We start from the raw sequence: 12,143 nt of genomic DNA, 5'->3' as shown, positions 1-12,143 counted from the left end.
AAGCCTGTATTACGGACCCGCTGGCGATATTAACGCATATATATATATATGTTTTCAGGTCCAGGGCCATATCGCATGTCACAATCAGAGGAGCCCCAGGCTTATGCATATTGCGATATGCGATATGTTAGACTTGACGACATTTATAAGCCTTGATATATAAATTTTGAAGTCTTGCTTGAGTGATCGGGACAGGATTTTCTTTGTTTTCCCGTGTTTTCAAAAATTCTCGATATAACAAAGGGAGCGGGTTTTTAGTGTAAAAGGTGGGCCTGTGGAGTCCCAATAATGTAATCGCACATCGAGGAAGTGGAAGGCATGGGTACTGCGACCTGCGGAGGGGCTGATACCCAATTGCGATTAAAAGAATCCCTTGAAAACCATGCCAAGCCTATGGATTGAGAGGGAAATTGTGTGTTTCCTGTGTTTTATGCGTAAATCCTTTTCACACTTGTTCCCATAGTTTTATAAAAGTTAATGAAGGTTGCGTTATGTTTTGTTGAACATTTCTATTATATTGTTCACAATCATGAAGCTAATGATAGCTATCTCTGCAGGCGAGAAGTAAAGGACGCAAGAGTGGATTCGAAGAGTCATGTATGCAGAAGCATTGTGTTTGAAGGTCCGGCCTTAGGCGTTTCAGGTCGGAATCCCACGCGTTGCCTATACAGTCTGAAAGCAAAGTTGTCCCGGTTTTCCATCATGGAAAGGCGACACACAGTCACCCCTTTTATCAACATCTATTCACTTCCTCAGGAAATGAAGCGCTCCAGCGGATATGCTTTCTATGTGTCAGCGGTTTCGCTAACAATCCTATCTCTGTATACTCGGCTTGTATATCGAAAACAGTGGGGGGAGATGAGGAGGCAGGGAAGACTGAGAGTCACAGGCTTTTGCATAAGTATTACCCCCGAAGATGAAAAGGGGCTTTTTTTTTTGGAGAGGAACAGTTTTGACTTATTGTGAATAAAGAGGACTGTTTGGTTCAAGAAGGGGCCTTTAGTTTCTGATTTATTTTCCTTTTGCTTTGAGGTGTTTTGAAGCAGGGTGTTGCTGCTGGCATGAATATAAATGTGATTTGTGTTTATGCATATTGATGGCATATTGTTCATGATTAGTCTTGTTTAATCGAATATGATTCAATTACATGGTTAATTTATGAGCGATCTCTGATTCAAAACCATATTAAACACCAGTTGCGGGTCTATTTATGCAGAAAGGAATGTGTATTCCCGTATGAGTAATATGATTGCAATCAAGCTCTAATACAGCCTTGTTCATCTATGAACTCAGTAATTGATTCTTTTGGACTTGGAATTTGTTTATGGTGTTTAATCTCTTTTATTTTCTCCTGCAGGATAGATTAAGATAGCTAGGACTAGATTAGAGTAGTTAGAAGAAGTGTAGATAGGATTTAATACTTAGAGGTTAGCTGTTTTAATTTTTTTTTATTTAATTGAAGTCTTCCACCCAGAAGCAATCTATCAACACATTTAACAGTTACGGGGTCCCTTAAAACCCATTGGAACTAGCAATTCCAAACAAAAGTAGGCCTAATTGGGGCTTGTGATCGGGTTAGTTCCCCTTGTTGGCATAGTGAACATTCGTCATGTCAACAGATGGAAAGATTTAAATACACTAAACTCTTATAGAAAAATGACACAAATAGGTCTGAGGCATATGCTCCTTGAAGAGTTGTCTAGGTTTCTCAATCAAGAACTTCAATATGCAGACATATCCTTTTATGTGACTTTAATATGCTCAAAAATTAGGATTAATTCATAGTGAGTTCCCTAGCTTCAATTCCTTTGTGTTTTAGATATATATGGGTGATTTATCCACTGAAATATTAGTTGCGACTTACAAACTACCCAAGGATTCCACAAGGTAGGGCACGGATCTTCACTAGTCAATAAATAGAGACATCAAATTAATCTTCTCTGTAATTAGGGATCGTCACAATACTCAAATAAAAACATGCACCTATGTAGGAAACTTCTTCAGAATGATGCCACAAATCTCTTGCATACTTGTTCCAAACAAGGGCCGAAAATAATTTTGTTGATGTAACTAGATTTGTGCATTTAGTTCAATGATTTCTTTCACAAACGTGCTCAATGATGGCCCTAATTCGCAACAGTATCACTTCCAATAGATATCACTTGATCTCAAAGATATACATGGATTAAAACCTCAAAGAAAAACCTCAATTAGAACCCTAGCGAATCTGAATTCATCTGTCAAGAAGGATCATCATTTGAGGTGTAAACAACCTTCAATATTTAAATTAAAAGGGCCAAATTTGGCCACAAAAAATGCCTATTGAAACCCTTGCAAAATACATCAAATGAATACCCAAAAGAACATAATACAATCATGGCCAAAAAAATATGTTGATTAGCCTCCTTGTCAAATATTCAATTGCTCACCAGGTCGCAGGTTGCTTGGATAAAAAAAACGAATTCTTCTCTCTACATACTTTGAGAGTGAATTAATTCCTTTATATACTTGATGGAGGGGGTTGAATTTCCCTTGCACAAAAATATATCTGACTTGTAGTCATGTAGGGAAAGGAAATTCAAAATTGAATTTTTGTTTGGAGCCAAAAATCAAATGTTGAATTTTCATTTAATTTTATATTTTGGAGCCCCATTTTCCCTCTAATTTTAGGACCATTTGAATTTGTAATTTTCTTTTGAAATCAATAATTAACTTTATCCCTTCATTAAATCATATTTATTCTCCTAAGGAAATGTGCCATAGTATAGCAAATGATATGTTGCCACACCATCTCCCTTTGGGGACTTCAACCAAAAGTAAGGGGCTTCATCTTTAAACAAGCATATCTCTCAAACCATGATCCAAAATGGATTCAATTTTCCCTCCAGATCAAAGTCTTCAAATGCAGATGAAAGTGGGATCAAGTTGAAGTGCTCATCGATATGATTCCAATGATGCAAATGGCACGTAAATCCAAGTCTGGATGGAGAAGTTAGAGCCAGTCAAAGTTTGTGGAAAACTAGGGCAAAAAAGTCAAAAGTCAAAAGTCAATGGTCAACGGTCAATGCCTACGTCAGCAGGACACGTGTCAACCTAGGAATGAGCCACGGGTCCTAGATGATGTCAGTAGAGAAGGTGACATGGCAATTTATGATTGGTTCACACGAGCCAAGCCGGTGCTGACACGTGGCAGCTTGGATTTTCCCAATGTTGGCATGAAATCCCAGAATTTAGGGGTCAGGGAGGATCGAACCCTTGACCTCCCAAAGTGGCAATGACTTCGCCGGAATTAGATCACCGGTTTGGCTACCATCGGACTTGGTAACATATTATGAGACTATATTGATGGTGTGTCAGGCTCTCCACCAGGAAGAGGCCAAATGGTCGAGGTCAACCCCACGACCGCCGATCCTTTGATTTTATGTTATCGCATTATCCCACATTCACCATAGATTGCAACCACATATGGTATATCAATACCATATCATCGAAACATAACCAACGAAACAACGAAGTCATATATATCATATCGCATGTATAACGTAACCAATGGCAGAATGGATCGACGAGGGTTTCGAACCCTCGACCCTTCCAAAATTATATATATGCTACGACTTTGCATACCTCCGCTAACCATAATGGCAGCAGTTTGGGCTTGAAACAAAGCCGAACCCATCTTTTGATAAACAGTGCAGGTTCCGAACCCGCCTTACCATCGGTGCGCAGTCCGAGGTGGTTTTTATACAGGAAGAAGGTGGTTTTTGCCAAACAGGGTTTTGCAAGGACAGAGGTGGTTTTGGACCATTCCAGGGGGTCTGGAGGTCACAGTGGCCAAATATGGTCGAGTTTATACTCATTTGACTCGAAATGAACACAGTGGTGAGGTCCATCTTCTTATTTGAGACTCTTTTTTTGAGCTCATACTTGTAATAGCATTTTGAAGACAGAATAAAGAGGTCAGCATTGGAAGCGAAAGGACCAGGAGACATAGCCAGAAAGTATGGTGAACTCCTTTATTAAATTTGGTTGTGTTGATCTGTTTGAATTTGTTTTAAAATTGTTTATGTGTTTATATTATTCACAATCTTTTCGATCCATTGCACTAAGTAACATAAGTGAATTCACACATAGTCTATAATACCTTTTTCATTAACGGATCAAGTGGTATCAGAGCAGCAAGGTTTTTAAGGTTTGACAAGTTTGTGTGAAGATTTGAATGCTTACTAGGTTAAGGCTCGGACGAGGTTAAGGTGAACTTGTTGAGGCAAATCCAGAGATTGGAAGGGTCTTTTCACAAAGAAGGATGGTAGATGAAACTCCACTTGGGTCAGAATCTCAATTCTTGGATATTTTCATGATGATATGTGCAATGGTGGAAGAGACGTATCGCAAGTTTAAGAAGAGCAAAGATGAAGGCACTTCATCACCTAAAGATCAAGAAGAAAAGGGAAAGGGAGGAATGCTTCCTCCACCCTCTCCTCCATCATCACCATCATCGTCATCATCATCCTCTTCTTCTCATAAATCTAGTCCTTCTAAGAAGAAAAAGAAGAAATTCTCTTTGATCATATTAGATGTAAAATTTTATTTGCCAATTTATGATGGAGAAATTAACGCTAAAAACTTGATAATTGGATAAGACAAATTGAAGTATATTGCAGGGTGCAGAAAGTTGTTTTAGAAAGGAAGAAGATCCAGCTTGCTAGCCTTCGAATTGGAGGAACCACACTTGTATGGTGGGAAGGCAAGGCACAAGCAGATCTCCAAAAACATGGTAAAATCATTTCAACCTGGAATGAATTTGTTTATGCTATTAAAAAAAATATATATCCTTTGGCTTATATGCAACAAGCAATGATGATTTGGCAAACACTACGTCAATTAAAAGGTCAAAGTGTTCAAAGTTATACTCGGGAATTCCATAAGAGAGATTTAACATTAGGCATATCATTGGACTCACTAGAGACATTGTTGAAATACATAGGTGGTCTTCATAGTTATTTGAGTCACACCATACTTATGTTTAATCCGACTAGCTTAGATGATGTATCGGTTCAAGCAACTCATCTAGAAGCTAGAGGCAAAAATGTAACCCAAGATGTTGGGAAATCATCCAAACCTATTGAAAGCAAGAATAAAGGCAAGAAGAAACTTAAATGGAAGGAGAATAAAACAAACAATGTGAATAAAGATAAACCTTCATGCACTCATTGGAAGAAGGAAGGACATGATGAAGCACATTGCTGGTCATTGCATCTAGAATTGAAGCCTAAGAAGTTTGGGAGTAAAGAGCGAAATAATGTTGTTGGTATTCAAAAGGACTTGGTATCAGATTCAGGTGACGATACAACGGTTACAACTACAAGTATAAAAGGTTATCAGCTCTAGAGAATGCAGAGATAAAGAAGTAGGTACAGGAGTTACTTGATCAAGGGTTTATTCAACCAAGCACATCACTGTGTGGATCACCTATTGTGTTAGTGCTAAAGAAAGACGGTTCGTGGAGAATGTGCATTGATTTTAGAGCATTAAATAAAATCACAATAAAGAATTGTTATCCTCTTCCTCCTATTGATGATTTGTTAGATCAGTTAAAAGATGCAGTTTACTTCTCTAAATTGGACTTGCAAAGCGACTACCATCAAATTAGAGTTGTAGAATAGGATGTATGGAAGACTACTTTCAAAATGAAGCAAGGACTCTATGAATGGATGGTTATGCCTTTTGGCTTAACTTACGCTCCAACGACATTCATGCGAGTCATGAATGATGTATTTAGACCATTCATTGATGATTTTGTAATAGTCTATTTAGATGATATTCCTGTTTTCAGTAAAACATGGAATGAACACGTAAAGCATGTAAAGTAGATTTTAGATGTTTTGAAAAGAGAAAATCTCTATGTAAAACTATCAAAATGTGAATTTGGCATAACATATTTGAATTATTTGGGTTATATTGTAGGGGGTGGTGAATTGAAGACAGATCCCTCTAAGGTCGAATTCATTGTAAATTGGCCTAAGCCCAATACTGCTACAGAAGTTAGAAGTTTCTTAGGGGCAGCGCAATATTGGAGAAAGTTTATTGCTAACTTTTCTTTGATTGCATCTCCTTTACATGCTTTGACAAGTGTGAAATGGGTGTTTCAGTGGGGAGGCAAACAATAGAAAGCCTTTGACACATTGAAAGAAAGGATCATTACAGCACTAGTACTAGCACTGCCAGATCTTCAACATCCATTTGAGATCGAGATAGATGCAAGTGAATATGCCATGGGGGCAGTGTTGATGCAACACAGAAAGCCTATATGCTTTCATTCTGAGACATTCACATCAATAGTAGTTAACTATCTACATATGATAAATAATTGTATGCATTGGTTCAGAGTGTTAAAAAGTGGAAACATTACATAATGGGTAAAGAAATAATCATACATACAGATCATCAACCACTACAATACTTACACTCACAAACTAAATTGCAACAATCACAACATTACAGGTGGATGGGTTTTCTATAGAAATTTAATCTTGTTATCAGATATAAGAAGGGCATATATAATAAGGTTGCAAACATGTTATCAAGACCAATTATAAATGCATCCAAAATACTTAAGCATAATTCAATAATTCATGAAATTTGCATCGAACAATATGCTCAAGACACATATTTTAAGGATGTATATGCAACTTTAAGTCATGGCAAGCAAGTAGAAGAATTGGATTATTACATAAAGGACAAAATCTTATATCATTTGGGAAAGTTATGCATTCCACAAACTAAAAGAGTTAATATAATTCGAGAAGCACATACTTCTCTCATATCAGGTCATTTTGGTGTAAGTAAAGCAGTTGCACAATTACAAAGATTCTGCTATTGGCCACGGATGAATGAGACATTTTCTAGATATATTAAAGGATGTACTATGTGTGCTACAAGCAAGCCAAGTAATAGAAAATTAGGCTTGTATACTCCACTTCCAATTCCTTCTCATCCTTGGGAAAGTGTTTCCATGGATTTGTTGGGGGATTTCCAAAGTCTAGAAAGATTCATGATTATTTCTATGTAAGATGTGTATTTTGACACCATGTAATAAATAGGTCACAGCTGAACAAACTGCAAAGTTGTTCTTTCAAAATGTATGGGTCCCTTTTAGGTTACCCACTTCTATTGTATCCGATCGAGATTCTCGATTTGTTGGGAAATTTTGGTCAAGTCTATGCGAGTTAATGGACACAAAGTTAAATAAGAGCACGAAATTTCATTCGCAAACAGATGGTCAAACAGAAGTGGTCAACAAGACAGTGATACAGTTTCTTCGAGGATATTGCATCAAGCATCCCAAACTTTGGGATGAGCATTTGTGTTATGTGCAGCATGCTTACAACCATGAAAAACATTCTTCTACTCAGAGATCTCCTTTTGAGACTTGTCTTGGTGTTATACCAAAGTCTCCCTTGGATTTTGTCTTTGGTAAAGACATAACAGTTTATGAACACAATGATGTGGACAAAGCAACCAAGTTCATCGAACAAATCCAGGAAATTCACCAGGCAGTATAGGAACAGCTGGAAAGAATCCAAGCAAAGTATAAGGCACGACATGACAAGCATCAAGTTGGTGATCAAGTCTAGTTGTACATCAACAAAGAAAGACTGCAAGGGGAAGGTAAAAAGTTGAAACTGATTAGATATGGTCCTTTCAAAATACTTTACAAAATTGGTGAAAATGCTTTCTGACTAGATCTACTAGCTTACATGCAAATCTATTCTATCGTAAATGTTGAAACTTGTGATTGTATGAGCCTTACTTGATTGAATATCTGGAAGAGCAAGGTCAGCTACTCTCCATTGAAGATCTTTTGCCTGAGTATCTCAATGATCTACAGGAGGACACAGTTCTTAACAAGAGGATAAGGACTTTGCGACGAGGAAATGTTGAGTATCTTCGAGTTCGACTCAAAGATAGAAATCCAAGTAAAGCACGATGGATAGAGATTGGAAAAGTGAGGGAACTTTATCCTCACTTACTTCACTGATAAAACCAACTTTTGGTGGTCCAAAAGCTTCTAGTAGGGAGGAGTGATCCAAAATGGATTCAGTTTTGCCTCCAGGAAAAAAATCTTCAAATACAGATGAAAGTGGGATCAAATCAAAGTGCTCGTCGATACGATTCCAATGGTACAAATGGAACATAAATTCGAGTTCGGATGGAGAAGTTACAACTAGTCAAAGTTTGTGGAAAACTAGGGCAAAAAAGTCAAAAGTCAAAAGTCAACGGTCAACGGTCAATGCCTATGTCAACAGGACATGTGTCAGCTTGGGAATGAGCCATGGGTCCTAGATGATGTCAGAAGAGAAGGTGGCGTGGAAATTTATGATTGGTTCACACAGGCCAATCTAATGCTAACACGTGGCAGCCCGAATTTGCCCAATGTTGGGATGAAATCCAAAAATTTTGGGGTTAGGGAGGATCGAACCCCTGACCTCCCAAAGTGGCAATGACTTCGCCAGAATTATCTCACAGGTTGGGCTACCATCAGACTTGGTAATGGATATGATGAGACTATATTTATGGTGTGTCGGGGTCAACCCCATGACTACCAGTCCTTTGATTTTGTTATCGCATTATCCCACATTCACTGCAGATTGCAACCACATATGGTATATCAATACCATATCACCGAAACATAACCAATGAAATAGCAGAGTCATAAATATCATATCGCATGTATAACCTAACCAATGGCGGAATGGTCCAATGGGGCTTTCGAACCCTCGACCCTTCCAAAATTATATATATGCTACGACTTCGCATACCTCTGCTAACCATCATGGAAGCAGTTAGGGCTTGAAACAAAGCCGAACCTATTTTTTGAAACACAGTGATGGTGTCTAACTCGCCTTACCACCGGCGCGCAGTCCGAGCTGGTTTTTATGCAGGCAAAAGGTGGTTTTTGCCAAACAAAGGGTGGTTTTGCAGGGATAGAGGTGGTTTTGGACCATTCCAGGGGGTCTGGAGGTCACAGTGGCCAAATATGGTCGAGTTTATACTTGTTTGACTTGAAATTTCAAGTTGAACGCAATGGTGAGGTCCATTTTCTTATTTGAGACTCTGTTTTCGAGCTCATACTTGTAACAACATTTTAAAGACAAAATAAAGAGGTTAGCACTGGAAGCGAAAGGACCACGAGACATAGCCAGAAAGTCTGGTAAACTCCTTTATTAAATCTGGATGTGTTGATTTGTTTGAATGTGTTTTCAAATTGTTTATGTGTTTATGTTATTCACAATATTTTGGATCCGTTGCAGTAAGTAAAATAAGCCAATTCACACATAGTCTATAATACCTTTTTCATTAACGGATCAAGCCATGAGGACCCATGAAGCACTCCATAGATCAACATAAACAACTTGATGAGGGTTGTCAATATGGGGGGTCCTATGCCAAGAATCATGATGAACATGATCAACAAGTGTGAGGAATGATCATCTTACAATGGATCCAAACCCTAAAGATAGGATTTTATCAATGCATCATCTCAAACATGCATAATAGCATATTGAGGAAATTAATGGTGATATCATGCACCTGCTTTGACATTAATGAAAACATAATCAACATACATGACATGGAATATACCGTATAGCAAAGGGACCAAGCAGTGTTGGATTTCACAAATATCTTTCATACCTTGCGCACCAAGTTGGGTATCAAACACTCTCAGCGACATTTGGTGCTCAAGTACCGTTGTTTTCTGCACATATACATCCATACATAAATGTAATTCCTTTTCATCACCTCACTTGGCACAACATATAGATATGTTGTCAAAATAGAGCAAAAATTTAAACAAAAGAAGCGAGACTTTGGATTTGTGAATCTTTCACACCATAAGTGTGGCATCCCCAAATCATAGATCATAGGACAGATCCAATGTGGAACGCCCTAGAGAAACCCACCTAATCCACAAACAAAGAATGGTAATGTGAAGACGTAGAATGACATTGGTGATGGCCCTAAGTATTGCAACAACAATGATGCAACTCATAAGGGTTTCAACTTTAATTATCAAACAGAGGTCTGTAAAACTTAAGAGGGGTTGACATGATATGCGCAACATGCACTATATCTTTCTCTTGTTTATTTTTCTTGTAACATACCCCCTACTATCCCTAGACCCTATTAAGGGTATTAGGAGGTGGTTATTGAGCTAACCCAACCTCCACGGTCCAGTTATGGAAATGGGGTCTAAAATTTTTTACCATTTTTTACTTTTTTAAAATTTGAAATTGATGACATCATTGTGTTTGTCTTCTCAAGAACTTTCCAATGATATAAAATTTTCCTAACTCCATCTCTAGGATCAAAATATATGCCCATTCAAAGTTCGCCCTAGCTAGTCTCACCACATCATCTAACCTACCACATGGCATCTACGTGGTTGTCTACGCCATGTGTCATATAACTACCCACATGGTAGTTTTTCCCATTCTTGTCGAATTTCTCCTGGCCACCCATTACTTATGGGACCCATGGCATATATTGTTGCATTACGATGTTACGACGTCCATTACATAGGAATTGAGCCCGCAACGCAACCTCACCAAGGGGATAAAATCCGGGGAGTGTCCGCTACAATCCCCTGTCGAAACTTATGGGGAAGAATGGTTGAGGTTATGTTTCATTCCTCAACATTCATTCATATACTCAGCGTGAAGGTTAGACCTTGCCCTTGGCTTATCCATAGGCCTATTCACATCGCATAGATTGTAACCTCACCGAACAAGCCCACACATACCATGTCACCCGAAGACTAAAATCCCAAGACCTTCTATCACGCTTCCTTCCAAATATATGGGGTTTGAGGTCTAAGGTGATATCACCAATCCCAAATGTTGGGGTGTTTCCATGTCATTGTGGGTTCCACTTAAGGATTTAGGTGTTGAAAAGTGTAACTAGGTTCAGCCTTCATAATGACGTGTTATCATGCTTTTATGTAATTGATGTAAAGAAGAAAAATAAAATTATTTTTTGTAAAGCTTGAGCCATGGGTTTCATGCTCAAGGAATTTTATTTTAGTTTAGGCTCCGATTGTGAGGAGGAATAAGTTTGACTATCATTGACTCAAGAAATAAGAAGTTAAAAAGGAAATCCTTGTGACTTGGTCTTGGATAGGTTAATAGGTCAAGGGTGTTGGTATTTATATTTGTCAACTGAAGTCTCTATAAGAAGAAGAATTCGTTCTGGTTTTTCTCTTAAGCTGGAGAGGTTTTGGCCCTCGCTGATCGCCTACATTTTTTGTCTCTTGTCTCTTTGTTCTTTATCCTTTGGTAACTGTTTGATGAACATGAACACTATAATAATATAAATAAAAAGAAGATCCTAACAAAAGGAGTAAAAAGAATTCACAAGCAATTATCATCAAAGATAAATCTCCTAATCTCCCTAGATTTCTTAACATGGTATCATGGCTAAGGTGACAAATGAAGAAAGGGAATCTCATCAAGGGACACAAACACTTAAGGATCAAATCTCTAAGGAAATCAAAGAAAAATCAATATCTACAAATAAGTGTCACTACCCTAGATCAAAGAAGAAATCTACACCAGAAAAAGTCTTGGGATCCTCAAAAGACCATAAAGACCCTACTCAAGTTTAAGAGACCTACAAATCAAAGTATATTGAAGACTATTCATCCAAAGGAAGCAAGATCAAGTGCATTGTCATCATCTTCAAAAGGTTCTAAGGAAATCTCCCTCTCATTGAAGCAAGGTCCTTACCATTGAAGAATATCATCCAAGAAGCATCAAGACATCATCAAGAAGTTGTCATTGATCATCATCAACAAGGACAACACCATCAAAGGATCTAAAGTGATCTCCTTCTTTATGGAGTCAAAGATCATTCTTGAAAAGAACTATCTTCGTTAAGGAGAAGTTCTCTATTATCTATATCATCATAAAATTCAAGGAGGTAGCAAGTACAAGAGGCATCTTCACAAGTAAGTATATTTATGTTTGAATCTGTCAAAATGACTTTTTGCAAGGAAAGCAACAAATTGGTTGGGGCTTCAAACTGTCTTGCATGGAAGAAGATGACAGATGTGAATCTCATTGAAAATGAGGTCATGGAACATGTCA

Source organism: Pinus tabuliformis, chromosome 2_2 (assembly GCF_031772625.1).
Source record: "Pinus tabuliformis cultivar Carrire ecotype Pingquan chromosome 2_2, CPIR1, whole genome shotgun sequence".
Classification (NCBI taxonomy): Eukaryota; Viridiplantae; Streptophyta; class Pinopsida; order Pinales; family Pinaceae; genus Pinus; species Pinus tabuliformis.
The sequence above is the reverse complement of the archived record's forward strand: the minus strand, read 5'-3'. Positions refer to the sequence as shown.